The sequence below is a fragment of the Dipodomys spectabilis genome, unplaced genomic scaffold, assembly GCF_019054845.1.
Source record: "Dipodomys spectabilis isolate Male_0828 unplaced genomic scaffold, ASM1905484v1 ptg000448l, whole genome shotgun sequence".
NCBI lineage: Eukaryota > Metazoa > Chordata > Mammalia > Rodentia > Heteromyidae > Dipodomys > Dipodomys spectabilis.
This window is the reverse complement of record NW_024871125.1, coordinates 96098-120392: the sequence shown is the minus strand read 5'-3', so window position 1 is coordinate 120392 and position 24295 is coordinate 96098.

Genomic DNA, 24295 nt, shown 5'->3' with positions numbered 1-24295 from the left:
AATCTGTGGGAATCAGGGCAATCTGAAACTCATTTCCATAGTGCAAACTGATTAAAACTAGACTATTTTTCTTAAACATTAGAATTGGACTATCATTAGGGTGAAAGTTAGGTTTCAGTTGCAGCTGTGGTTAGTGTTAGCATTAGGGCAATGATAATTTAGTATAAAACTGAAACTATCTTTGAATAACAAGTCATGTTAGAATTAGGATGAATGTGAAATATGAACCTGCTAATTATATTAAGATTAGGATATGTGTGAGGGTTAGCCTCAATATTCCAGTTAAGGTTAGGGTTACAAAAATGGCAAGATAATGAGTAAAACTACAAACTATTTTTAGAGAGATTAGTTGAATCAAAGTTAGGATGAATAAATCTAATGTATTTGTATGGCTTTTAGAATCCAAAGGCTATTAGTACTATGGTTAGGGTTACTGTTCTAGTTCAGGTTAGACTTAGGGTTAGGGAAGGGTAAGCTTTAAGGTAAAACTGAGAGTTTTCTGCTAACATTTTCAAGTAACATAAGTGTGAAATTTAACAAAAACTACAGAGTTTTCCTAATTTTCCTGTTCAGGGTTCAATAGGGTTAAATTTAGAGTTAGGTTTCTAGTAGGTTTAGATATATAGTTAGGGTTAGAAAGTAGAGTATAATTTAAGTAAACCTGCAACTTCTTTTTAGAGATACAGGAGTTCAGTAAAAGTTAAGATCAGTGGAAACTATGATAGTTTTCATGATTTGAAGATTTGAGGTTAATATTCATAATAGGGAACGATTTCAGAGTCCAATTCAGGGAATCTGTAGGATTTGGTGCAAAGTGCAAATAAATCATTTCAAAGACCATGAGTATCTGTTAGGATATATTTTCCATTAATTTTAGGATTGGGTTACCATTATCATCAAGGTTACTCTCACGGTTCTGACCAGGATTAGAGTTAGGATTATGGAAATGGAAGGTTGAGAACTTGAGTGACTTACTTCTTTTGTGTATGTATATGCACTTTTCTAAGGCTAGAAGTCAAGGCTTGGGTTCTATCCCTGAGCATTATGCTGTAGGCTAGCATTCTACCACTTGAGCCATGATTCCACTTCCATCTTTCTTTGACAGTGAATTGGAGATGAGAGTCTCACCGATTTTCCTATCCAAGCTGACATTGAACTGAGATTCCCAGATCTCTGCCTTATGATTAAAGGTAGAATTAAACTCATGAGCTACAAGTGCCATGGAAAGTACCTGACTTTTATTGATTGTTTTTACTTTTGTTCAAGATCAACATTGAATTCAATATCTGAAAGCATTGCTCATTAGGTAACAAGTTGCCACTTGAGCCATATCTCCAAAAATGATTATCTTAAATAGCTGGAAATCATTAAATTTTCTTCAGATGATATGTATCATTAGTGTTGTTCTAAAAATTATCCTAACCAAAACAGATTTATAGACACTAGAGGTGATCTGAGCAGATTCTTATGGTTGGCTTCTAATTGCATAATATTTTAGGGACATGATTTTTTAATTATTATTTTAAGTAGCAAAGGAGTTAGTAAACAAGGCAGTTTCTGCGTACAATATACCTTGATCAATGCCAACCCTTTCAACATTCACATCCTTCCTCTATGCACCTCTTCCTTCACTCTTCTTAATTTTGTAGGATATTTACTGGATTACTCTGTGCACTTCCCCCATTTTCTCCTGGTCATTCTTGTACCTTTTCCCCCTTCACCCCTGTTTTGACTAGCCACTTACATATGATCCAGCAACTCTACTCCTAGGCATTTACCTGAAAGATTACAAACCAGGAAATAGTACATATTTCAGCACAACCATGCTTACTGAATCAGCCCAGATACCCCTCAAGAGAGAAATGATTCAAGAAAATGTAATACACACACACACACACACACACACACACACACACACACACACACACACACACACAGGAAATCCTACTTACCCTTCAGAAAGAGTATTGTACTATTTGTATCTCTCATTTCTCCTTTCTTCTGCCTGGTATCACATTGTTGTTTACTGTCCCTGTACTGCAGTAAGTGACACATGCAAACTGATGTAAAAGATTGTCAGTGTTATCGGCTAGCCATAGATTCCTAAATATGAGTTATATGCTCATTCTCTTTGTTTATTCATGCCTTTGAGTAGTGATTGCACAGTTTCATTTGTACCATTTGCTACACAGAAAAGAGATGAACCACGTGTATGTATATATACATATATGCACATACATGTATATACATACATACATGGATATTTGTACACATATGGGTATGTATTAAATAGTTGAATATATTTTATATTTTTGAGAATTATGGAGCTAACAAAAATCACATGCATTTTATTTCTTAGTCAATTCTTTCAAAGCCTAAATAACGTTGTCTCCTTTGAATACATAATTTTAAAGAGAATATCACCATCTCTAATCTTTCAGTGGCCTTCAAATTAGATGTTCAAATGAGAAAAAGTTATTTAGGCTTTTTGGTGAAAGAGAGGAGTATTACTAGGGTTCTATTCAGGTGTTCTCTGCTTGCTAGATAGGACTTTATTTTTATAGCAACAAGCAGCTCAATTACTTTTGCCATACTTCTAGTCCATTTTATTTACTTGAAGTTTTGAACTTTTTGCCCAGGTCTGATCTTAGATTGACTGAATGATCTTAGATTGCTTCTTATGTCTCCCACACAATTAGCTAGGATTGCAGATGTGAACCACTATGGCCAGCTCATTTGTTGAGATGGATGTCTTGGCAGTTTTTTCTCTGGCCTGGCCTCATTTCTGCTTACTGATCAGCTGGGTTTATAGATGTAGGCTACTATACTAGATGTACATGACACATTTTTTTAAAAGAGGTTTTTATTGAAAAATAAAGTATAGAGGGGTTATAATTACATGAGCAAGGTAATGAGTAATTTTCTATTAAGCCTTGCTGCCTCCTCTGTTTTCCCCTACCCTTCCTTCCTTCCCAACTGCACAATTACTCCTCCACTCCCACCTTCCCCTCTTCCCTGCCTAAATTGCAAAGTTCCTTTTTCAACATAGTGTATTGTGTATCTCATTGCTACAATGGGTCAGCCTGTATCCCTATTTAAACAATTTGTATTTTCCCTTCCCCTCCCAAAGCTAGAGAATTGTGTATACAAGATACAGGGCACTGACACCGAATACAGAGAAAACAGGGGTTATACCATGGTGGAGGAACATACAAAGAAACAAAAAAAGCAGATGTTATATAATAAATCCCTATCTTGTAGTTCAATTTGCTTAAGAATATCTTATCTGGTCATATGTACATACTTTTTGAACTTTTATTCTTGTCCCAGATATATACCACTTATTGCAAATAAGGGAAACTATAGGACCTATGATTTTTTGGGTCTGACTTATTTCAGTTAATATAATTTTTTCCAAGACTCCACTTAGAGCTCACCTAACAATCCCACTTTTGGGCATTTACCAAATTATCAAAAACAAGAACATACTAAGCTACCAGCACAACTATGTATATTGCAGCATTATTTACAACAGCTAAGATATCAAACGGACTCAGACGCACCTCAGTAGATGAATGGATATATACTTATATACATATGTATGGAATATATACATATATACCTATGTGTATATATATATACATATATATGTGCCACACTTTCTTGTATATATATGCATATACATATATACGTACACATATATATGTATATGTATATATCTGTATGTATATACATACATACATATATGTGTATGTATATACATACAGATATATACATACACATATATGTATGTATGTATACATACAGATATATACATACATACATACATACAGATATATAAATACATACATACATACATATATGTATATATATATATATATATGAATTCTATTCCTGCATCAGAAAGAATGACATCATCCCATTTGTTAGGAATTGGAAAGATGTGAAAAAAATATAGTAAGTGAAATAAGCCAGGCCCAAATATCCATAGGTCCCATGGTTTCCCTTACTTGAAGTAACTAATACAGGGTACCATATAATCATCTAAGATGCTGTTAAGTGAAATGAACCCCAAGATAGAGACACAAATGATTTTTATTCCACAAGCTTCTTATCTTTATATAATCCCCCCACATAAATTTGGAAGGGAGTTGTGGTTCAAGTATAGAGCACCACCAGTTAGGGAAAAAGCTTAAGTGAGAAGGTAAGGTTTAACCACAATATCAGAGTTTAAACCACAATATCAGCACTCAAATAAGTTTATTTCTTTCTTTGAGGTTTTTATTAAATTGCTCAGAAAATAGCAACATTATATTTATGTTTAACAGTACTATTAAAATCATGTTATATTCATTGATGTTATTCTTTATTTTCCTAAATTTTACTTACTCATTAATAATATCCAGTAATGAAAAGAGATGAATACTGTTTCTCAAGTTTTTATGACAGTTGAGTATATGAATGATGCATACAAGGAGTTTGTACTGAAAATAGATATTTGAAAGCTCTTCACATAAATAAATTATAGTTGAAGAAGCTGTGGGCATGTATGAAATAAACTAAAGAAATCGCAAGGAAAGATAAGGTATGATTCTGGAAACCACACATTTTGGAAGAAAAAAAAAGGAAAATATGTAGCTTCTGGTAAGAACTTTGTAACCCACCTATACATTTGATTCCTTATTTCTAGTGGAAGGAATTTCAGTTAACTTTATTTTACAAAGTTAAACATGATTGACATTTAATATTAACTGGCCTCTGTCTCAGGTAAGCTATTATTCTAACCAGGCGCCAGGAACTCATGCCTATATTCCTAGCTACACAGAGGGCTGAGATCTCTAGATCCTAGTTCAAAGTCAATTTGGAGAGGAAAGCTGGTGAGTCGTTTCTGTTCAATTAACCACAAGAAAACTGGAAGTGGCACTGTGGCTCAAAGTGGCAGCACTAGCCTTGAGTAATAAACCTCAGAGACAGAACCGAGGCCCTGAGTTCAAGCTCTCTGAAATTATTCTTATCAGGATTTCTCTAACTTGTTTAGAAGAATGTTTTAAACTTAGGGATTTTTTATTTCATGTTGTCAGCATTGATTTTTAAGATGTGTAGAGAAAAATTATTTATAGTCAGAGCTGGTTTGTATTGTTTTGTATTACACATTGCCTCTACACCCAGAGATCAGCAGGAAAGTAGATGGCCAAATCCTGACTGTTGGTAATGTATATGGATATGTGTTTCTTTTAGCAAAGAAAAAAATTATGAGTTGGTAGCCCTTATATATAACACCTTAATAGTAATTATATATAATTACTATTATTACTAGTATTTTTTTGTCGGTTGTGGGACTTGAACGCTAGGCCTGGGCATTGTCCCTCAGTTCTTCAGCTCAAGGCTTGCAAAAGTGCCAGTTCACATTTTCTGAACCTTAAGTTGGGGATAAGGGTCTCACAGACTTTCCTACAAGTGCTAGCTTTGAAAAGAGACCTTCAACCTTAGCCTCCTTAGTAGCTAGGATTACAGGTGTGAGCCACTAGCACCTGGCAGTACAATTATTTTGAAAAAGAAAAAAACCCACGATTGTATCCTTAAAAATTCACAATATGGCAAGTGTATCTGTAACGTAAGTTGTATCAAGGAACCATCATCAGCAATCATTTTCAGATCTCACTATGTCCTGTCCAATGCCAGATAATACTTCATTAATTTATTTTACTTTTTCCTAACAAAGTTTATTATGAATGTAAAACAGCACAATTTTCTATTGAGTATAAAGAATTCTTTAGCCCTGGTGCTTGAAATCAGGGCCTAGGCACTCTCTCTGAGTGTCTTTTGCTCAAGGCTAGCACATTTCCAATTGAGCCATAGCACCACTTCCAGTTTTTCTGCTTATGTCATACTGAGGAATCAAACCAAGTGCTTCATGCATGCTACCCTAGCACTCTACTACATTCCCAGTCATTGAGTCTTTTGTTGTTGCTGTTTTAAGATAGCATTTTACTATGTGTCCTTCTGTTGGCCTAAAATTTAGACTGGTCCCAAGCTTACTCCTAAATCAGCCTCCCAAATTCAGAGATTACAGACATTGACCATCATATTCAGCCCACGATTCTTTGTGATACTCTTTTCAGATATAGAAAGAGTTATTCTGTCTTCCTTGGATTGGATGGTTTTTGCTGTTAATCACATTTCTTGTCCTGGTATGTTGCCCCTTCTAGATCAATAGAAATATTTCAGGTTGTGATCTTGAAAATGATCCTTGCCATCCAACAACATCACATTTTTGTGAAAAGCACTAGCTGGCCTAATGAGCATAGCAGCCAGCTGGAGCTCAGCTATCTGATGGCCTTAGGGACCAACAATGCAATCATTACTGTGCACCTGATGAAAACTGTCAGAGATAATTTTGATTTATTCCATACAATTCTCAACTACTCGCCATTCTCAGTTTTGTATGCTTTAAATTCTGTTAAACATTAATTACTATTTCGTCATTCTCACAAGTAACATATATGTCTTACTTTAAAATGTATTCAAACATGCAAAAAGTTATCGTAGTTCTGTCCACCAGTGGCTCATGTTTTAAAACCTAGCTACTTTAGAGGTCAAAAACTGAGGATCCTGGTTTAAAACAGCCCATGCAGAAAATTGTGAGATATTTCTCTCATTAAGAAACCAAAATCCAGGGCTGGGAAGGTGGCTCAGTAGTAGAGTGCTTGCCTTGCATGCATGAAGCCCTGGGTTCGATTCCTCAGCACCACATAAACAGAAAAAGCCGGAAGTGGTGTTGTGGGCTCAAGCGGTCGAACGCTCGCCTTGAGCTGAAGAGCTGAGGGACAGCCCCTAGGCCCAGAGTTCAGGTCCACAACCGGCAAAAATAAAAAAAAAATAAAAAATCCAGAAGTGGAGATGTTGCTCAAGTAATAGAGTGTCAGTTTTGAGCAAAAAGACTAAGCAAGAATAATATGTCTACTTCTGACTCCATTATTTACTTATGGAACACTCACACACACTCACACACACACACACACACACACACACACACACACACACAAACACACACACAATTTACAAAATATACACATTCTTCTAGACTCTCCTTCTTGAGCAGTACTCAATGCCATTAACTTAATGCATGTTTTCTCCAAATAATTTTGGTAGGGATTAAACTACACTTGTATTATGATACTGCACTTTTTGTACTTTTTGTTTTGCAATTTTTTGTTACTTATGTAAGAAAACAGTGTTTTGTGAAGACTAACCAGAAATAAGCGTGTCGGTAAATAGGTAGGTGGCAGGTAGACTGAAACTTGCATATAATACCACTTGAAATTTTACTTCTCCAAGTTTAAATATATATACATATGTATGTGTTTAAGACTTCTGCCAAAATTTTATTTCCATTAACAATGATCTATTTGTTCCATTATATAAAGTTAACGTATTGTATGTTTCATAGTAGATTAATATTTATAGAATTTCTTTTCTTTGGAGACAAGATTCTGCAGTTTAGACCAGGCTTTCTTCAACTCCTAATTCTCATGTTTCAGGTTCCTGACTATTGACTGTAACAGTACTTGTGACGGAATCTACAGTCAAACTGTTAGACCTGGAAAGGATAGATTGGGAAGCCATCTCAAACAGCAATCAAAAAGCTGAGAACTGTGCTCTGGGAAGGTCAAACAGTCAAGGGAAGACAAAGGTATGAGTTATTACCTCAAGAGTATTTAAGTTAGAGCCGTTGGACACTAAAAGATTAAGACTTTGGAGACAAGATGGATGTCTGCTATGGTTGTAATGACTATTGCTCCCTTCGGCTCTCTAACAAAAAGGGATTTATCATTATGTATACAAACAATACCTCTTGCTAATAGTTGTAACCACAAGCTAGATTGATGCCTTAGCTTGTGAACATACCTGTAGGCACTGACCACCTCCCACCCCTGTAGTAGAATGAATATAAAGCATGTTAAGCAGCATTTTGGGATGCAGAAGCTGGCAATGAGGCTGTGGGTCCTCTGGTGTCTTCTTTCCTATCACTTCCTGTGATTTCTCAGATTTTTGGCCAGGTATCCCATCATCTTTGCTGTTCCATGGTTATTGTTAGTTACAGTATTGATATTCTGAACACCTCAAAACAAACTATGGAAAAACACCTCCTTGAACAAGATTCAGAAGTGTATAGGAGCACCTCAAAAGATAGCAAACATCAGCAGTCATCCTGTGATTTTCTAGCAAGAAAGTACAATTCAGAAGTATCTTTATTTTTAATAATATAAAGAGATAGATAATTGTCTTTTTGTATATTTTATACTTGATATTGCATAAATTTTCAGAAAAATATATACATTGTGAAATAATGTTAATTTTTTCATAGGTTACAAAACCACGTCACTGGAGTAATGACCTTAATGTCTTATTTCAGTTGACTGAATCAGATTTAGATGAGTGTGAATTGCCTAATTATGAACATTTCTCCATGAAACTCAACAACATAGAACGAAGAGTGAGGGTCAGGCCATTCCATACCTCTAAGGATTTTACATATGTTAGCGTAATATACACCCACACTTCTTAGCACTAATGGCACATTGTTGTGTCATAATTTTCTTTATATCAGAATTACGCTAGAGCTTAAAGTAGAATGATGGGCTGTACATTTTCAAAGCAAGAGTGATGATCACCCCCTGCAATTATTCTCAGTGGAGAATCCTTCCTATACATTTTACTGACTTAGCTTCTACTCTATGCTTTACCATTATCAGGGAGGGTCACACTGTATCGAGCTACAATACTGCGGCAACCTTAGCTGCCTTTGAATTTTACCTCCAATCTTGATCCCAAGGTCAACTCTGCAACTCTAATCACATAGTTAGTGGTCACCCGAACTTTTCAAGCCTGGTTAAAATTTCAGCTATCATTGCTCATTGCCAGGGTTAAAGATCTCACTACTTTAGATTTATTGTTTATCTTATTGTATTTCCAACACTGCCTTTGAAGTTGGTTTTTGAAGTAGAGCTTTTAGTTTGCATTTGATTTATGGAGGTGTTAGTGATGCCAGTTGAACCGCATATATTATAATGTAAGTAATTTGATGTTTTGATATATGAATTTAATTTTGGCAGTTGAGGAAGTGAATACACATCACTCACAAAAGTTTATTTATGTGTATTGGTATTGCTTTATTGTGAGCTTCCTAAAAGCCAGTCATGAGAGAACATGTCCCTAATCCCATCACTTCTGTCACTGAGACAAGGCTTGAAATGTCCAGACCACTTGGCACTTCATAGTGAGAACCTGGCTACAAAGAAGGGGAGATAATAGCAAAAAGAGAAAATGAATCTTCCAACAGTTTTGTTATATGTGCTTTACACGTAGCCATTAAGACCACCATAATACTATTTTTTATGACTTCTTACCTACTTTTTCATGTTCTGAGCTGTTTTATTTATGGATATCTAAGAAATTATGTAAGAATCATATAAGAAATCTATATAAATCATATAAGAAATCATAAAAAGTAGATTGGTAGGGATATGTAATCCAAAAGGAATAATTTCAGGAAACTATTATGAACATAAAATATAATGCACACCTAATATTTTCTCTTTGTTGAAAACATCAGCACTTTTAGTTTATTTATTCTGATAAAAAAGATTATAAACTAAGTTACAATAGTATTCCAAATGGAACACACAACTAGAAATATGAAGGGTAGTACTAAAGAATGCTACTGCTACCACTAATAGAGTAAGAATGAAATTTAGGCAAAACTACTTCAGAGTAAAAGCCAAAGGACAGCCCTAACATTATTTCTTTGTTTCATATGAAGACAAGACTTTTTTTAATAAAGACAAATTTTCACAGATATTAATATCAATTGGGTATATATTTCTTAAGGCCTTCAGGAAGGATGCTGTGACCATGTTGATGGAAGTTGACTTCTCTGGGACCTGGTACAAAATGTGCAGACACCATTCCAAGCACTGCACCTGCATTAGTGTAATTTTATGCTTATGACAGTTCTTCAAGTTAGGAAATTAATTATTTTTTATTTTTTTATTATTATCTTTTAGTCAGTCATGGGACCTAAACTCTGGGTGCTGTCCCTCAGCTCTTCAGCTTAATGCTAGCACTCTACCTCTTGAGCTATATTACCACTTCCGGCTTTTTCTGTTTATGTGGTGCTGAGGAATCAAACCCACAGCCTCATGCATGCAAGGCAAGCACTCTACCCCTGAGGCACTTTCCCAGCCCTAAGTATTTTATTAAAAGCAGAAGTAGGCAACAAGGCCAAACAAATTTCCCAAGTACCTAAGACTGACCAGATGTAGACCCATAATTCAAATCCAGGTTTTTACCAGGCATATCTGAGAATATTCTGACCTTTCAAGAGCTATTGAGTAGATGATCTCACATTTTCTTCCTAATTATGGTTATAACGGCAATAACATTGCTACAGAATATAAGTATTTTAAATGAAAGGGTCTGGGTAATGACATTGTAAGTGATTTTTATTCCAAATGAAATAACTGAATGAACATCATTCAGTTTCCACTGTTTATTATTCCAGGAGTAATTGCTTAAGGAGAACAAATGCATGTCAAAGACAGCTGTACTGATGATGAACACAGGCTTTTATCATTAAGTACCTTGAATACACAAGGAATAGTTTGCCATGGATATATAATACAAAATGAATAATTTTTGTGACTAGTTTCTTCCTTGTTGTACCAAAGAAAATTTATTCCCTATTCTAAAACATATATCAATTTAATGGATATTAGTGTTATCAGTATAAAATTGGTGTGCATAATATATGCAATATATTACATAACATAAGAATGATATATATATAATATATGAATAATTACTGATATTTTATAACTACTATAAATAATACATGTATAAACTGGTTTTAGTATTATACTGTGAAGGATACAAGGAATGACATCTTTATTTAAATACATGTATTTGTATGTTTTAGTCACATAATTTATTTTTGTGCCAGTACTGAGGTTTGAACGATGCTCTGGATGTTGTCCCTGAGCTGTTTCACTCAGAGTGGCTTCATATATCTATCCTCAGATCTTGGCCCCTAAGTAGCTGGGATTACAGACATGAGTCATGTTATATTTTTAATTCCATCCACGGCATGTTCTTACATAATTATTTTTGAATGTTCAATTATATTACAACATTTCATTTCTAAACCAATTCAGGACAAATTACTAATTATTAGATAAAACTATATGTTGCATAAAATTCTAAGGAGCATACTTTGCTATAAATTTTCAAAGATATTCCTAGTTTAATTCCTGAACAGTCAAGTAGAAAAATTAAGTTATGTGTGCATAATATATGTATTGTTATATTACATAACATATAAAGGATATATTCGTAGTATTTGCATAATTAGTGATATTCTATAATTACTATGAATAATATTTGTATAAAACTGGTTTTAATTTAATACTGTGAAAGATACAAGGAATGTCAGCATCCCTATCTTGCCTCTTTTTCAACAGTATACAAACTATGCTACAAACATATATCTTCAAGAAAGCTCACCTTTGTAATCACATATGCACCTTCAAATATTCTCCTCATCACTATAAACATCCTCTAAGATTGGCTACACTTATCCACTAGAATCATCCTACAACCGCAAACACTGTTATACTTTCTGAATAAAGTTGCTCCTCCTCATCTTCATCAACTTCCAGTAACTTCAGTGAAGAACATTTTCTCCTGCTTTGCCTTAGACGATATCATCTTTTGTTATTTCCGAGCAAAGAAATTGTGGCTTGCAGGCTTGAGCATTTGTACATTCAGAGCTTCTTTGGTTGTGAATTTTTCCTTTCCTTTCTTGGTAAGAGAGCTGGAATAATAAAAAGCATTTAAGGCAATGTGTTTTAGTGTAAATGAAAACATACTGATTTGAAAATATTAGAAATATTCGTTCTTTTTTATTGTGAAAATACTGTACAGAGGGGTTACAATTAGATGGGCAAGATGATGAGTACATTTCTTATGAAGCATTGTAGCCTCCTCCATTGTTTCCTCTTCCCATCCCTTCCAAGCCTCCCCCCACTCCCTCCACCTAATCCTCCCCCCCATAAAAGATGTAAAGTTCGTTTTCGATATGACAACTTGTACTTCTCATTGTTGTAACGGGTCCACATTTATCCTTATTTAAAAGATTTGTTTTTCCCCTTCCCCTCTACAAATTATACCGACATCAAATACAGTGAAAGCAGGGGTTATACTGTGGGGGAGGGACATACAAAGCAACAAAGAAATAATCTTATCAATGCGTTAGAAACAAATGCATGAAAGAAAAAAAAAACATTTGAATACATATCTTAGGGTTCATTTTCCTAACATCACTTTTTATCTGACCTTTTCTGCTTGACTCCTACATATACTAAATATTGCAAATAAGGGAAACCATGGGATGCCCCTCAGTAGATGAATGGATCAAGAAAATGTGGTATATATACACAATGAAATTCTATGCCTCCATCAGAAAGAATGACATTGCCTCATTTGTTAGGAAATGGAAAGAGTTGGAAAAATTATATTAAGTGAAGTAACCCAAGCCCAAAGAAACATAGGTCCCATGAAATGTTAATACTTTAAATTTATTTTTCATTCAAATATAATAGGGGTGATTTTAGTGGTGCATGCCTTTAAATCTAGCTATTTAGAAGGCTGAAAACAGAGGATCATAGTTTCAAGCTAGACTAGTTAAATGGACCACGACACACTTATCTTCAACTAAGAACCAAAAAAGCTAAAAGTTGAGCTGTGATTCACATGGAAGCCTGCCAGCCTGAACAAAAAGGAAAAGTAAAAGAACCTGGGCTCTGAATTTAACTCATAGTACTAGCACACATATTTTATGTATGTATGGTTCCTAAAATATTCTGTGAGTTAATTTGTTGAAACCTGGTCATAGATTAAATATGAGGTGTGAAAAGTATGTAAGTTTGAAATGACTGCCAGCTATTTTGACAAGACAACTAGAAGAGTTATCACTTAATTAAATAGTAACACGGAATAGGTATGTATATAAATATCAAAGCTCACTTTGGGATCTTTTTAGTTTGTTAAAATCAGTAGCTAGTTGTCAGTAAACAGGATGCTATTAAGGACTTGAATTAAAGAAAAAAACAGAGCTGCAGAGAAAAAAACAGAAATAATTACATGTATTCAGTGATAACAACCATGAGAATGAACATTACAGAACTAAGCCCTGGGATACACAAATATGTAAAACATGACAAATGAAGAAAAACAGTAATAAGTATGTAATGCAGACTTATATGGATAGGTATTTTTAATGTTTAAGGGCTACGAAGTGAGTGTGTGATGACCTAAAATTTAAGAAATTGGTAAGGGCAATTATCCCTTGGACCAAACATAGCTAATAGTTTAAGTAAAACACGGCCACAATATTGTGTCTTGATTCACCATAGTAAAAACAAGTCAATATTTGGAAAGTTATTTTTTGGACATGTGGTTGGTGTGACAATTACTGACGTTTGTTCAAGTGTCAGTAGAAGGGTACAGTTTTAGCACAATGATAGAAATCTTTCAGGGATCTGGTAAATTTTCCCTCTGTCTTCAATTTCCTTTTTTTCTGAGAACTAAAATATCATTACTGGAAGCCAGTCCCAAATTGTGCCTTTTCCAAGTTATCAGATATTCAATCCAATACATGCCCAAATAATAGAGAATAGGAACAGGTCTGCATTGAGCACTCACAGTAGACAGGTCTCTGGACTTTCTCAGGAAGAGCTTTCTGCCATTGTGGGATGGATAGGGGTGGATAATATACAAAACAGACATCATAGATTGAAAGTATTGTGCTAAGTTGACACCTGAGATATTGGATGTTTTAACTGCATAGTATTGGTTTTCATGAATCAGTTAATCAGATTCTTTACACAATATGATATTACTAGACTGTGGAATGCATGTTTATTGCATTTACTTTGTATAACATATTTTGAAATTTGGTATAAATCGTTCATCTTTTTTTTTTTTATATGGATTACTCCTAGTTGTCAATAGTGAGGAAATACCCTGGAACTTTGTAACTTGAAATCTTATGTTGCCATGTATCATATCCTATTTTCCTTTTCAGAGTTGGTAAAAAATTATATGTAATTTATTTTTTATTTTATTTCTTATCTATTACAGAATTTGAACTCAGAGCCTGGGCACTGCTTCTGATGACTTTTGCTCAAGGTTAGCTCTTTAAAACTTCGAGGCACGGAATCAATTTTAGTTTTCAATGATTAATTGGTGATAAGTGTCCCGCGGGGACTTTTCTCAACCTGGCTTTGAACTGTGATCCTCATATTCCAGCCTCCAGATTAGCAAATATTACAGGCATGAGCTACTTCCACCCGGTTATACGTAATTTAAACTGTAGTTTCTGAAGTGTTTCATCCTACATTGAATATTTTTTCTTACGAGCTTTCTAATAAATATGTAATCTATTCAATTTTGAAAAGTACTGTGTACCTCCCACTTATTTGTGGCATTTTTGAAATCCAAGTTTCTCTGTGTGTCAGGGTGGATACTTTTGCCTGTAATAAGTATGTTGAACACATAACATCTGGCTACTTATAGAACAAAGGATGTGAAGCTAGAGTAGCCAGATAAAGAACTTCCAGGACAATTCAATGGCAACTCATGTACTCTCTCTGTAGGTGAATAGGCAGCATAGAAAAGAAATTCTTATATTTGAAAGTGATTGAGTGTGTGTGCACATAGGTGTTCACTTATTTATCTGTTATTATAGTTTTAGATAAATTCACTAGTACAAAACAATATTTCATATATATATATATATATATATATATATATATATGCAATAACAGTTTCCAAAATCCAGGGAACCACCTCCATGGGCATCGCTTTCCTAGGTTGCTCTTTGGGTAATAAGAATGAAACTTGGAATTGTCCTGTGGTAGAGAAATTACTCAGAGATTCAAGCATTTTTCTTTTAATATGTTGCTTGTTCCTAACTCTAAAATTAGGAAGTCTGTTAATATATATGTTATATTATAGTATATTTAATATATTATATATAATGTATAATATATTGTTTATTATGAAATATATTTCATATAATACCTGAGATTATTATATATTTATGAGGAAAAATACAACAAACGTATCAGTCCATACTTTCCTAGCCATGATTAGCTGCAGTACAGTTAGGCACATTACATCTCAACAGGAAAATTCTACTGAAGTTCTGATCACCTTGAGCTATATAAGAATTCCTGTAAAAGAAGCCTCTCCTCGATTATGAGAAAAGATATGTTTGGAAGTTTAGTTTAGTTTTTTTGTTTTGTTTTGTTTTGTTTTTATGGCCATTCATGGGGCCTGAATTCTGGGCCTGGGCGCTGTCCCTCACCTCTTCAGCTCAAGGTTAGTGCTCTACCACTTGAGCCATAGCTCTACTTCTGGCTTTTTCAGCTTATGTGGTGCTGAGAAATAGAGCCCAAGGCCTCATGCATGCCAGGCAAGCATTCTAATACTGAGCCACCAACCCAGCCCACATTTGCAAGTTTTTGAGAAGAGGAATTTGGCATTTGCTTTGCATCCTTGATTAATCATGAATAGATATCATTTTGCTCCAAATTTTGTCTCCTTGTAGGTTCTGTAAACAGTTACACATCAGCCTCATTCCATCACATATCCTTAAGTCCTTCTTTTATTTCTTTTTATCATTATTGTTTTGTTGTTGTTGCATTTCTGATCATGAAGCTTGAACTCATGGCCTAGGCAGTGTCCCGGAGCTCAATGCTAGTGCTCTACCACTTGAGCCATGTACCACTTCTGGCTTTTTCTGTCTGGACATGCTTTGAATCATAATACTCAGATGTCAGCCTGCAGGGTAGCTAGGATCACAGGTGTGAGCCACCAGTGCCAAACAAGTTCCTCTGTTTTAGATATTATTCTAAAAGCCTCCTATCCAATGTCACTCCTAAGATAGTAAATGGACCTATACCAATAGTTCCTTCACACTCTCATCTCCTGTTATGGCTATGGTGTATCTTTTGCAAATTATATTGAAACTACTTCACTGTTCTCTTCCTAATCCATGATTCTAGATGTGTTAGTAATAATTACTTAAATTTAGCGGCTATAAACCCTAAATCTCTCAATTATTAATATCTTTAATTCTTTGAATATGATTATTTTTCAATACAAATATGAGCTTATACTCACCTACTTGAATTTAACCCTTGGCATGAGCAGTGCCTGGGCCTATTCTACTTCAAATGCAAGAGGTTGGCAAAAGAGTAGCCTATGGTATTCCTGCCTAAGAGTCAAGACAAGTAGTTGAGTGCCTAAAAGAAGCAATGCGTTCCTGGCATGGGAAGGGGTGGGAGAGACAACAGCCTAGAGAGCAACCTGACAGTCACAACATTTAACAACTTCTCCTTTGGGGAAACTGATCTCCTGCAAAGTGGCAGTGAGATAACTCACCTAGTGAATTTTCATATATGAAGGAAGTTGTCATGTCTCACTACACAACTCACTTTTAGTCAAAGAGAGAGTCATTCTTTTGTGTTCTCCTTAGGCCCAGCCTCATTTTATCTCCATCATAGACTTTGCCCAGACTCTATTCCTACCAGAAGGTCCTTGGTGAGGAGGAATGTATGATCTCTTGGCTTTTGATTAGCCCTATGGGAACTGAGGCCACTTTTAATTTTGATCCTGTTCATTTTGACAAGGCTGTGGTGGGTGGTGAGAAAGCTCATTCTCTGAATTGTTCCCTATTACCAAATCTCTTCAGAGAAAGTCAAGGAATGACAGATTCTGCCTGAGGGAGTGAGTTTCTCCTTTTCCAAAGAGGTCAATTAATATCTGATTATGAGTCCCACATGGTGATCCTTCCCCAGATCCTCCGAACAGGAGTGGATGTTACCTCAGACACCAGGCCATCCTCATATTTCTTCAGCTCTTTCTCATGCAACTAAAGGCCACAGGAGTTGAGTTGACAATCAAGAAGAAGTGAGAGTAGCAGAATCATTGGCATGGGGAGGAATTAGAAACTCTGGGTGAAAAAAGGGCTCAGAATATCTAGGATCACACATCATTTGGGAATCACATCAAAAGATTAGGGAATAAAAGTAATAAATTGCTACCTAAATTAGTAACTCCACTGCTCTGACTACATTACAAGTGTTCTCTCAAAAGATAGCTGTCCTATTTTAATGAGGAAAAAGGAGCACATTCTTTCCTCACAAAGTTCTACTAAGTGTCTTCTTCCATAAACTAGGTTGTTCTTACCCTATACTTGTCGGTTACTTTCCTTTGCTGGATTCAATCAATGACACTTGAAAGTGTTATCATCTTCAGACTTGTAATTACATTTTGTTTTAATCCATTTGTTATAAAATAAAACAAATTTTGGGGAAAATATGTCTATGCTATATTTTCTTCCATGCCATATTTATTTGATGTTATTAAGTACTATTTTAATAGTTTCATTTTTAAAACTTGAGGAAAATGTTTTGTTACTGTTAGCACTAATTAGTTGCACCTTTTTTTGGTATTTTTCCATATCTGTATATTTGTTATTAAGCTTCTAACATTGTATTTTCCCCCTACTGTTGCCTTCTTAAAATTGCCTCAAATTATAAACTCTATATGATGATCTGTATGTGTTCATTGATATATTTAAATTTTTATATAATATGCACATTTTATATGATATTTTCATCCTATTGTAACTGCTCTGAAATCAATAAGGAAGTCCTTCATTAAAGAAAAATCACAATACCACAAAACTCATTGAAATTAGGATTAGGTATCTATCCAAAAATATTTAGCAATGATATAGTAGAAACATCCACTTCTCCTATACCAAAACATGTTTATAGCTATGAAAGGTGCATTTTCTTTATTCTCTCTTTATGGAACATCCAGGTTGATTACACAGTTTGGTTGCTATGAATATTGCTGCCATGAACATGTTTGTTCATATTGATTTATATTCTTTCAGTATGGATCCAATTTGCAATAATGGTCTTCAAGATATGTGTCTTTTTTGTATCGAGTAAACTTCCATCATGATCTCCATATGGGTTGCACTAGTTTACAATGCCACACCACCAAACACAGTTCCTGATTTATTTCAACCTCTCCAGGAGTTTGTTTATTTGTGTGGTGATAGCTATTCTGGTGTGTAAGATGGGATGGCAGTGACTTTCCTTTTTATTTTCCTATGTATTTCCTATGTGGATAAGAATCTCAAACATTTCATTTATTTACTAAACACATTGGTAGTTCATTATTGATCAATGTCTTTCTTTTTCTTTTGGTATTTGATCAATTTTTAAGTTTAATAATATTTGATTTTTCCCATTCCAAATACTCACTTTAGTAAAAAGATTTTTTTTTCATTACAGTGTTGTATTGCTTGGATATTTAGATTTTGTGAAGGCTAAGAGAATTTGATATTGTTCTCTCAGTCAAATTATAAGCATGTAAAAATGAAGTGAAGTTCTTTCTGCACATTTTCTCTGGTACAAATTTCTCTGATTTAAGAAATGTATATTTTATGTCATACTGGATGCCTAACTAAGTCTGTGTGTGTGGATGATTCAGTAAGAATTGCAGAATTCGCCACATAGATTTTGGAGCAAAGGTAACAGCTGGTAACAGGGCAATGATTCAGAACATAGCTGAGGCTGAAGCTGTGATCCCTTCTACCTGTGTTCAGCCCCCAATCTCTTGTAATACACCGCTCACGTCCCATGCAGCGGTTTCTTTTTCTATCCGAAATGTTTCTGGAGCTTCATGTTGTTCTTGCCTCCTAGTATGCCAACATGAGGGGAGTGAAAGCAAGCAAGGCAGATGTGGCAGAGGAATTTATTTTTAAAAATTGTGTAAATACCATACAGAGGGGTTACAATTACATGGGAAAGGTAATGAGTACATATCTTATCAAGCATTGTGTCGGCCTCCTTTGATTCCCCTTCCCTTCCCTTCCCAACTCCCCGCCCCCACCCAGCGGTCCCTCCTCAGACCCCCGTCCCGCCAAAGTTTTAAAGTTCGTTTTTCAACATAACATCTTGCACATCTCATTGCTGCAATGGATCCACCTGTATCCCAATTTAAATAATTTGTTTTTTTCACTTCTCCTGCACAAAGTTTGCCAACATCAAATGCAGTGAACACAGGGGGCATACCATGGTGGAGGGACATACAAAGCAACAAAGAAATCATCTTATAAATATGATAGAAACAATCACAAGAAAGAAAAAAAAATTGAGTTCTTATCTTGGGGTTCATTTCGCCTAACATCAACTTATCTTACAGTTTCTGCTTGTCTCAGACACGTACTAATTATTGAAAATAAGAGAAACCATGGGACCTATGCTTCTTTGGGCCTGGCTTACTTCGTTTAAAATTTTTTTTGGTCGGTTTTGGGGTTTGAACTCTGGGCCTGGGCACTGCCCCTCAACTCTTCAGCTCAAGGCTAGCACTATCCCACTTGAGCCACAGTGTCACTTCCAGCTTTTACAGTGTCACTTCCAGCTTATGTGGGGCTGTGGAATCGAACCTAGGGCCTCATGCATGCAAAGCAAGCACTCTACCACTGTGCCACCTTCTCAGCCCTGGCAGAGGGTTTTTATCTGAAGATCCATCACACTTGGGAGCTTCTGGCTGAAAACACCAGAAAGACAAAAGTGAAGAAACACTTAAGAGAAAATGTAAAACAGAAAGCCACAATGTTTAACCCTAAAACCAGTTTCTAGGATAAGGAGACTCAAGAACTGGTGTCACCTGAGGAGAAAGAGGAAATATTCAGGAAGAATGAGAAGGAAATATTCAGGAAGAATGGGAGGGAATAGAGAGAAAGAGACCTAGACTACCTAGAGCTGGGACCTCAATGTGAGCTTAATTTTAATATGGGAAACCAGACCCAAGGACGCAATACCTTACAATTTTGATTACTCTCTCTCATGCTACAAAGCCTATTCCAGATCTACTTCCACTCAGCATGGTGTCCATTCTGGGATCCAGACTGATTGCTGGAGGTTCCCAGGGGATGCAAAGAGTGAAAACCAAAGGGCTAAAGCTCAGAAAAGACACATGCCATCACTTCTCACATGTCATTTGTCAAAGTAAGTTCTACAACCAAGCCTGGAATCAATGGGGATGGGAGTAGATATTGAGAGCATTATAATAGTATCTACTATTATTATCATATAATAATCTAACATCTATTGTTTCATCAAAGGGAGAGAGATAGCATTTCTCCCTTTTTAGGAGTATGGGACAGGGCATTCTATAGAATGTTCTTCAATTGGGGGCTCTCTTCTGCGGATCGGCTCTGTCAGGAGGATGGAGGATACCTAAGGGAGGAACCTGGAATAGGGGGGGAGATGGCAAACAGACAACTCACACACATTGGGAGTGGATGCTGAGTGCGATTTAATGAAGAGGACAACAAACTTTTATAGCAAAAGTCTCCATAAGAAAGGACAAAAGGTTACACAATCTTGCTCCAGGGCTTCATTCTTGGGTGGTCACCAGCTGGTCGCCTGAAAGGCACTTGTTTCCAGCTTATCTCTAAGAAATATAATGGGTTTCGATGTTTGTCACCATCTAACCATTACCTTATTTCTATAGAGGCCTAGATCTAGCAAATCTCTTAGTAAATAAAAGAGAGTAACAGGAAGATTTTCTCCTAAGTAGATATCTCAGCAATTGCCATACATTCTTTCTGTTCTAGCCGCGCGTACAGCTTTTTGTAAATTTCTTACAGACAGTTCCTTCTGCTGAAGTGACTTCATGAAACCCCCAATACTTTTATATTTACTTATGACTTGTCTACTCGCCTCCTTAAGAGGGGTTTCAGGGTAGCACTTAACTCTGGTGAGTTAGTCATATTTTTAAGACACTCATCAGATGTTGGAGTCGTCAACACTCTTAAGAAAGAGCTTTGAATAAAGGAACGTTGAGCATGAGTAAGTACAATGAGCAGCAGAAACAGTAAAAGATTAATAAGCACTCTTATACAGTGAAGAAAAGAAAAGAAAAGGAGAAACACATCTTTCCCAGGGGTTTGCCAGCCTTTCCAGGAGTAGGCCTCTTTGAAGCTCTATTCTCCGAGGTAGACTTCGGTGAAGTCCCAATACTCAGAGATAGGTCTCTGTAAACCCCCATTCTCTGAGGTAGACTTCAGTGAAGTCCCAATACTCAGAGATGGGTCTTTGAAGCCCCATTCTCAGGTCTGAAAGCTGGTTTCCCATGCTAAGCAGACTCCACTGGAGTAGGCGTGGCAGCTCTCTGAATCTTTTCTCCCAAGATTGTGGCTATGAAGTTTCGGAAAGGAGAATTACAATGGAAAAGTGAGTTCTCAAGCTGGGTACTGATGGCTGACACCTATATTCCGAGCCTGAGATCTGAGGATTATGATTTGAAGTCAGTCTGGGCAGGAAAATCCATGAGACTAATCTCCAATTAAACAAAAAGAGCCAGAATTGGATTTGTGGCTCAAATGTTAGAGCATTAGCTATGAGTGGGTGGGGGGGGGACAGAATCTTGGTCCTGAATTTAAACCCAGGATTGGGGGATGAGAGGAAATGTGTTCTCAGTGCATGAAATCAAGGGTGTATGGTCAACATCACTATTGATGTTAACTTTGTGGTAGAGTTGATCAGTTTTATTCTGGAAATGATTTGTTCCACTCTTCTCTTTCCTGTATTCTTTAAAAGAAATAGCTTTGAGCAATCTATACCTAAGATGTGTGGATTGCACTGAAGCACTGGTTTCATTTTTTTCTACTTACAAAATGATACATAAGTAGTGTACAAAGGAGTTTTAATTTAATATGTCGGTTTGTGAGTACATCTTGATCGATGTCATCAATTTGATCATTCTTCTCTTCTCTTTTTTGATCTTGTCTTCTCTATCTCACCCCCTCCATTTACGTGGTCACATTTTCACACATGTACATTGAATATTATGACTGTATTCTCCCACTGAACCAGTTTGGCAAAGAAATTTCTTCATTGTACAGGTAAAGAAGATGAAGAGGACTACAAGCCCAAGACAGCATAGCTATTACTTTGCATCGAGATTATTTGACTTACAAAATCTTCACCAAAAGAAGCATTATAAAAAAGAACATGGCCAGGAACTAGAAGCATCTATCTTTGTGTGTGTGCTGGTTTTGGTGCCTGAGTGGTGTCCCTGAGCTGCTTTGCTAAAGGTTAGTTCTCTACCACTTGAGCCACAGTACCACTTCCAGCATTATGGTAGTCAATTGGAGGTAGGAATCTCATGGACTTTCTATCTTGGGCTCATTTTAAACCACAATCTTCAGACCTCAGTCTCCTGAGTAGCTATGATTGCTGGTGTGAGCCACTGGCAGCTAGCAAAACATCTATTAGTTGTCCCAATTAAACATGTGGAGCAATAGGTCATTTGATACTGGTGACACTCAGATAATGATTCCTCTACTTGTTCCTTTCTGGTGTTATTACTAGTGTGATAATGCTTGCTCAGGTTTATATCATTGTGCAATCATTGCTCCATTTTGTTCAGTAAACAGCTTTTCAGGACAGGAGAACTGTGAGAGGAGAATATAGGATGAAAATTTTATCTGTACTTCTTGTGGCCTGGCAAAAGCTTCTCAGAATGTTTGCAAGCAGAAATAAGAGTCCACTTCGGCCGAATAAAATGAAAGAGACACACCTGACACAGAAGCAGTGCCACAGAAGGACAAACGGGAATACTCATTCAGGCTCAGAGAGAAGCATCAGTATGAGTTGTTCAGGTGCATGAAAATTTGTGAAGATTGTCTTTCTAACCATGGAGAGATCATTCAATGCTGGCATTTACAATATGTTCCAGGACTCATATCTGTTTAGATCTGTTTCCTCTGAATCATCTTTGATAAAGACAGAAATGAGAATGTAACAATGGAACCTAATTATGTTTTCTGAATGAGATTTCATCTCTTTCACAAATCAAGTAAGGGTTGTAATGAATGACTTTGATTTCCTGAGAGAAATTCATGTTTGATTCCTTGTTTCTATTAAGCTTATCAACTGAATAACTTTACATTTGTAAGCTGTTATTATAACAAATATGAAATAATTTTTTTTATTTTTATAGGAGAAACCCAGTTTCCTTTTCGATAGAAAATATTTATCTGGCTTCCAACCAAAATCTTTACATCTCAGCCTCCAGAGTACGTAGGATTGCAGGCATCAGTCACCTCTCCTACCTGAGACAAATATTTTTGGTATGGAAAATCACTATGATATAGAACATGAGGAATGAAGAATTTAGACTAACAAGGAATATTTTGAAAACATTAACAAAACTGAAGTTATCACAAACTTGCCTGCTTCAGTGAGGAGAAAAATGAGAAAGAAGTTACAGAGGCAGAGAATTGGAGACTAAAGAGAAGTGAGTGAATAGTTCTTTGTTAGAAGAGCTACTGAAGATTTCTTTTTAAGAAAATTCAGCTTGATATAGTGGTACATGTCAATAATTCTAACTACTTATGAGCTAGACTCTGGAAGGTATAGGAGGTTTGCAGTTGGTATGGTAAAAGTATAATACTGAGACTTCAATATTTAAAACACACTGGTGACACATGGTGATAAGAGAGGCAGAATTAGGAGGGTCATGGTTTGAGGCCAGCCTAGGCAGTTAATAAGAAACTATCTGAAAATCAATCTAAAGCTAAACAAAGTGCTAGGTGTATGGATCAAGAACAATTATCCAGCAAGTTTGAGGCCCTGAGTTCAATCCCTTCTCCTGAGAAAAAAAGACAAGAAAAAGGAACAAAGATTATAATACAATTTTCAAGATATTTCCTTTGCAACTTTCTGCTATAATTTCTTTCTTCAATTGCCTTAAAATGTTTACAAAGTCACTTACACAAATGACTACCATCATTTGGGGAAATCACAAGGAAGTCTTTGCAACCAGCTTTGTAACAGAGCAATTTTGTCAAGAAGATTTCAATGAGCTGAAAATGAGATAATGGGCTCACGAAATTGCACTTTATAGCTATGTGTCAGAATGTGAGGAGCTCATAAAGAGGATTTATTTCTTAAGAGAAGACGAGGATTAAGTTGATTTATCAACTTGAAAAATTACGGTAAATTCTGTTGCTATTTGGGATACAATTTCAAGCAAGGTGTTAAACCAATAAAATTATGGTTGAGATTTTTATAAAAGCTGTAAGATAATTTTTTCATTGATTTTTATAGAAGCTATTCAACAATTGTTGGATAAATCA